The sequence below is a fragment of the Rhagoletis pomonella genome, unplaced genomic scaffold, assembly GCF_013731165.1.
Source record: "Rhagoletis pomonella isolate Grant_MI unplaced genomic scaffold, Rhpom_1.0 Rhpom_scaffold_06516, whole genome shotgun sequence".
Classification (NCBI taxonomy): Eukaryota; Metazoa; Arthropoda; class Insecta; order Diptera; family Tephritidae; genus Rhagoletis; species Rhagoletis pomonella.
This window is the reverse complement of record NW_023465047.1, coordinates 2318-9482: the sequence shown is the minus strand read 5'-3', so window position 1 is coordinate 9482 and position 7165 is coordinate 2318. Positions and strand designations below refer to the sequence as shown.

The 7165-nt window shown below is 24.4% G+C and overlaps 1 pseudogene; it reads right to left on the bottom strand.

The window, feature by feature from the left end:
• Positions 1-4420: 4420 nt before the first annotated feature.
• LOC118755538 lies at positions 4421-5350 on the bottom strand (annotated as a pseudogene).
• Between the last annotated feature and the right edge of the window lie 1815 nt (positions 5351-7165).

The following is a 7165-nucleotide window of genomic DNA, read 5'->3' as shown; positions in this document are numbered from 1 at the left end:
AAAAATTAAAGTATCAGTTTCATAGAAGTATATATTATGTTAAACTAAGTTTCAAACGCAGAAATCATTTAAACTATTAAACATACTGAGAGTTAAAGTTATTATCTTAAATTCTCTTTAAATTATCATAAAAGTAATGATATTCAGATGGAATAACTGGTTTCAACTGTTGTAAATGCTTCCTACAAATAAACAGACCCCCTATCATATTTATTTATATTTATAAAAGTAAAATAAAAGCTATCTTTTTTAATAAAATTTTTTTTATTTTATTTATATTAATTAAAAAATAAATAATAATAAACTATAACTATAATATTTTTATTTAAATAATAAAATTTTAAAAATATTTTATAAAAGATTTATAGGGTCTTCTCGTCTTTTAACTAAAATATAAAATTCTACAATGAATTTATATGAAACAGATTATACTTCGTCCAACCATTCATACCAGCCTTCAATTAAAAGACTAATGATTATACTACCTTTGCACAGTTAAAATCAAGGAATGAAACCGAAACCCAAACCGAAACCGTAACCGTTTAAAACCGTTTCGTGTTTACCTGAAAAGGAACGATACCGAAACCATTTCAATCAATAAAATAAATTATTAAAAATTAGTAATTTTAATATGAAATGTATGAATAGAATTTTCAATCATTTATAAATTTGTTATAAATTATTTTATAATTTTTACTATTTACTATTATTTTAAGTTTTTATAAAAAATGTTTCATTAATTTTTTATGAAAATTAATAATGATAAAATTAGTATATTTTATATTGTATATATAATTTTATTTGACAAGTTTATATAAAGAACTCGGCAAATTTATATACTCGCCTGTTTAACAAAAACATGTCTTTTTGAGTTATTTTTAAAGTCACCTGCCCACTGAATAATTTTGAATGGCCGCAGTATTTTAACCGTGCAAAGGTAGCATAATCATTAGTCTTTTAATTGAAGGCTGGTATGAATGGTTGGACGAAGTATAATGTTTCATATAAATTTATTGTAGAATTTTATATTTTAGTTAAAAAGCTAAAATTTAATTAAAAGACGAGAATACCCTATAAATCTTTATATTTAATATTATTTTGATTTTTTTGATATATTTTATTTTAATTTTATTAATTATTTTTTTTGGGGTGATGTTAAAATTTAATGAACTTTTAATTATTAAAAATCATTAATTTATGATTTATTGATCCGTTAATAACGATTATAAGATTAAGTTACTTTAGGGATAACAGCGTAATTTTTTTGGAGAGTTCTTATCGATAAAAAAAGTTTGCGACCTCGATATTGGATTAAGATATATTTTTAAATGTAGTCGCTTAAATATTAAGTCTGTTCGACTTTTAAATTCTTACATTATCTGAGTTCAGACCGGCGTAAGCCAGGTTGGTTTCTATCTTTAATTTATTATAATATCTTAGTACGAAAGGACCAGGTATTAGAATAATTATATTTTAGTTAAAGAATATAATTAATTGTACTGTTTTGGCAGATTAGTGCAATAAATTTAGAATTTATTTATGTAATTTTTATTACAAATAGTACTTGTTTTTTTTTTTTAACTTATTTTATTTAATTGGTACATTAATTTTGGTAATTTGTGTTTTAGTTAGAGTTGCCTTTTTAACTCTTTTAGAACGTAAAGTGCTGGGTTATATTCAAATTCGGAAAGGACCTAATAAAGTTGGACTTATAGGAATTCCTCAACCTATATGTGATGCAATTAAGTTATTTACTAAAGAACAAACTTATCCACTTTTATCAAATTATTTATCTTATTATTTTTCTCCTATTTTTTCTTTATTTATTTCTTTAATTGTTGGAGTTTGTATTCCTTTATTTGTTAAATTATTTTCTTTTAATTTAGGGTTATTATTTTTTTTGTGTTGTACTAGTTTAGGTGTTTACACAGTTATAATTGCTGGTTGGTCTTCGAATTGTAATTATGCTTTATTAGAGGGATTACGTGCTGTTGCTCAAACTATTTCTTATGAAGTTAGAATAGCTTTAATTTTAATATCTTTTGTTTTTTAATTGGGAGTTATAATATACTTGATTTTTATCATTTTAAATATTATGTTTGATTTGTTATTATTTTATTTCCTATTAGTTTAGTTTGATTTTGCATTTGTTTAGCTGAAACTACTCGTACCCCTTTTGATTTTGCTGAAGGTGAATCTGAATTGGTTTCTGGGTTTAATGTTGAATATAGAAGTGGTGGATTTGCTTTAATTTTTATAGTTGAATATGCTAGAATTTTATTTATGAGAATATTATTTTGTGTAATTTTTTTTTGGTTGTGGTTTATTTAATATTTTATTTTATATTAAATTAACTTTTATTTCATTTGTATTTATTTGAGTTCGTGGAACTTTTACCTCGATTTCGTTATGATAAATTAATATATTTAGCTTGAAAATGTTTTTTACCTTTTTTAAAATAAATACCTAATAGTACTGTAAAAAATAATCCTTGTGTAGCTTGTGAATGATTTCCTTCTATTAAGCTATGATGTGCTCATGTAACAGTTACTTCCGAAGCTAAAAGAATTGCTGTATTTAGTAAAGGAATTTGGAATGGATTAAAGGGTTTAATTCCTATAGGCGGTCATGATGCTCCTAGTTCAATACCAGGTGATAAACTTCTATGAAAAAAAGGTCAAAAAAAAGATATAAAAAATAATACTTCAGATAAAATAAATAAAATTAAGGTAACAGAAATAGTATGTAAGCCTTGAAATGTACCTTCACGTGATACATCTCGTCATCATTGATAAACAGTTAGGATAGTAATAATATTTCCTAATACAAATAATGAAATATCATATCGATGGAATCATTTTACTAAACCTGAAACTGAAGTTATAGCACCAATGGCTCCTGGTAAAGGTCATGGGCTATAATCTACTAAGTGAAAGGGGTGATTAGCGTGTGTGGACATTAATTAACTACTCTAGAGTATAATGTTCTTAATACAGCAAATACATAAGATTGAATAATTGCTACTGCTGATTCAAGAATTAATAAAGCAATTTGACCAATTAAAAGTAAAGAAATAATTATATACGAAAGGCCCGTATTCCCTAATAATGTTAGTAGTAAATGTCCTGCAATTATATTAGCTGCTAATCGAACTCCTAAAGTTCCTGGACGAATTACATTACTAATTGTTTCAATGCAAACTATAAAAGGTATTAAAATTGCTGGAGTTCCTTGTGGCACTAAAAGAGCATATATATGTTGAGTATTATTAATTCATCCATAAATTATAAAACATAATCATAAAGGTAGTGCTAAAGTTAAAGGTAATGTTAAATGACTGGTTCTTGTAAAAATATAAGGAAATAACCCTATGAAATTATTAAATAAAATTAATGAATTTTCATTAATCATTATTTAATGATACAAAAATAAAAGTTGATCCTGAGTGACTTGATGGTACTAGTAATGTTTTAAATTCTTTATGAAGTGTTAATAAAATTGAATTTCAAAATACATGGTAACGTGAGGGTATAAGTCAGTACACTGATGGAATAATTAATAATCCTAAAAATGTTCTTATTGAATTTAATGATAAATTAAAAATTCTTGATGAAGGGTCAAATACTGAAAATAAATTAGTTATCATTTTCAGTCTAATGATTTAGTTGATTTTTGTGATATCTGAGATTTAGGGGATTTATGGATTATTGAATAATAATTTATTATTCTAAATAAAATAAAAGTAATTGAAAAAATAATAAATAAACTTAATCAACCGAGAGGGGCTATTTGTGGAATCAAAAAATATTAAATATTTTAATAATTTTAGTTTGACATACTAATGTTATATTTTAACTAATTTTTTTTCATTAGAAGTAAGTGCTAATTTACTATTAAGTGGTTTAAGAGACCAATACTTGCTTTCAGTCATCTAATGATGAATTTACTGTATTTGTAATTCATTTAATAAAATGATTAATAGGGATACTTTCAATTACAATTGGTATAAAACTGTGATTAGCACCACAGATTTCAGAACATTGCCCATAAAATAAACCTGGTCGATTTATTAAAAAATTAGTTTGATTTAGACGGCCAGGAGTTCCATCAACTTTTACACCTAAAGAAGGAACTGTTCAAGGGTGAATTACATCTGCTGCAGTTACTAAGATTCGAATTTCTACATCTAATAATCGAAATCCATCTGTAGTTAATTCATTTGTTGGGATTATATTAGAACCAAATTCTACATTTATAAAATCTGAGTATTTATAACTTCAATATCATTGATGCCCAATCTTTTTTAAAGTTACTGAAGGTTCATTAATTTCATCTAATAAATATAATAATCGTAAAGAGGGAAATGCAATAAATAATAGTACAATAGCTGGTAAAATTGTTCAAATTATTTAAATAGTTTGGCCATCTAATAAATTTCGATTTGTATAATTATTAAAAAATAATATAAATATTAAATAACCAACTAAAGTAGTAATTATTACTGAAATTATAAGTGTATGATCATGGAAGAATGTAAGTTGTTCTATAAGGGGAGAGGCACTATTTTGAAGGCCAAGAGCAGCTCATGTTGTCATTTTTTTCTAAATATTCTAATAAAAGTAAAATTCTTTATATATGAAGCTTAAATCCATTGCACTAATCTGCCATATTAGAAATTTGTTAAAATAGGCAATTCAGAATATCTATGTTCTGCTGGAGATGTATTTTGTAATCATTCAATTGAAGAATTAAATTGTATTGGATAAATTACTTGTCGTTGTGAAATTAAACTTTCTCAAATAATAAATAAGAAAAATAAAATTCATAGTAATGAAATAGAAGACCCAATAGTTGAAATTACATTTCATGTAGTATAAGCATCGGGATAGTCTGAATATCGTCGAGGTATTCCTGCTAATCCTAAGAAATGTTGAGGGGAAAAAGGTTAAATTTACACCAATAAATATAATTAAAAATTGAGTTTTTAATCATTTTGAATTTAAAATTAGTCCTGTAAATAAAGGATATCAATGAACAAATCCTGCCATAATAGCAAACACGGCTCCTATTGATAATACATAATGAAAATGTGCAACTACATAATAAGTGTCGTGAAGGATAATATCAACTGATGAATTAGCTAAAACAACTCCGGTTAAACCTCCAACTGTAAATATAAAAACAAATCCTAAAGTTCTTAATATAGCTGGAGAATAATTTAATTGAGTTCCATTCAGTGTAGCTAGTTAGCTAAAAATTTTAATTCCTGTGGGTACAGCAATAATTATAGTTGCTGAAGTAAAATAGGCTCGTGTATCAACATCTATCCCTACTGTGAATATATCGAGGGCTTATATTCAATACCCTCTATCTGCAAAAACTAAATTTTTCAGGAGAGCAAAAAAACTATTTTAACTGCTATTTATAATTTGAAGTACCCTCCCTGCCCAAAAAATTCACGCTACATAATAAAACTAGTTTTTTTACTTTAAGTTCGTTTTATTTTAGTTTAAAGATCCGATAGAGGTTATTGCAATTCGAATTTTAACTATTTATATAAAAAAAATTGCAGATAGCGGTTTTTGCACAAAAATTAAAGTATCAGTTTCATAGAAGTATATATTATGTTAAACTAAGTTTCAAACGCAGAAATCATTTAAACTATTAAACATACTGAGAGTTAAAGTTATTATCTTAAATTCTCTTTAAATTATCATAAAAGTAATGATATTCAGATGGAATAACTGGTTTCAACTGTTGTAAATGCTTCCTACAAATAAACAGACCCCCTATCATATTTATTTATATTTATAAAAGTAAAATAAAAGCTATCTTTTTTAATAAAATTTTTTTTATTTTATTTATATTAATTAAAAAATAAATAATAATAAACTATAACTATAATATTTTTATTTAAATAATAAAATTTTAAAAATATTTTATAAAAGATTTATAGGGTCTTCTCGTCTTTTAACTAAAATATAAAATTCTACAATGAATTTATATGAAACAGATTATACTTCGTCCAACCATTCATACCAGCCTTCAATTAAAAGACTAATGATTATACTACCTTTGCACAGTTAAAATCAAGGAATGAAACCGAAACCCAAACCGAAACCGTAACCGTTTAAAACCGTTTCGTGTTTACCTGAAAAGGAACGATACCGAAACCATTTCAATCAATAAAATAAATTATTAAAAATTAGTAATTTTAATATGAAATGTATGAATAGAATTTTCAATCATTTATAAATTTGTTATAAATTATTTTATAATTTTTACTATTTACTATTATTTTAAGTTTTTATAAAAAATGTTTCATTAATTTTTTATGAAAATTAATAATGATAAAATTAGTATATTTTATATTGTATATATAATTTTATTTGACAAGTTTATATAAAGAACTCGGCAAATTTATATACTCGCCTGTTTAACAAAAACATGTCTTTTTGAGTTATTTTTAAAGTCACCTGCCCACTGAATAATTTTGAATGGCCGCAGTATTTTAACCGTGCAAAGGTAGCATAATCATTAGTCTTTTAATTGAAGGCTGGTATGAATGGTTGGACGAAGTATAATGTTTCATATAAATTTATTGTAGAATTTTATATTTTAGTTAAAAAGCTAAAATTTAATTAAAAGACGAGAATACCCTATAAATCTTTATATTTAATATTATTTTGATTTTTTTGATATATTTTATTTTAATTTTATTAATTATTTTTTTTGGGGTGATGTTAAAATTTAATGAACTTTTAATTATTAAAAATCATTAATTTATGATTTATTGATCCGTTAATAACGATTATAAGATTAAGTTACTTTAGGGATAACAGCGTAATTTTTTTGGAGAGTTCTTATCGATAAAAAAAGTTTGCGACCTCGATATTGGATTAAGATATATTTTTAAATGTAGTCGCTTAAATATTAAGTCTGTTCGACTTTTAAATTCTTACATTATCTGAGTTCAGACCGGCGTAAGCCAGGTTGGTTTCTATCTTTAATTTATTATAATATCTTAGTACGAAAGGACCAGGTATTAGAATAATTATATTTTAGTTAAAGAATATAATTAATTGTACTGTTTTGGCAGATTAGTGCAATAAATTTAGAATTTATTTATGTAATTTTTATTACAAATAGTACTTGTTTTTTTTTT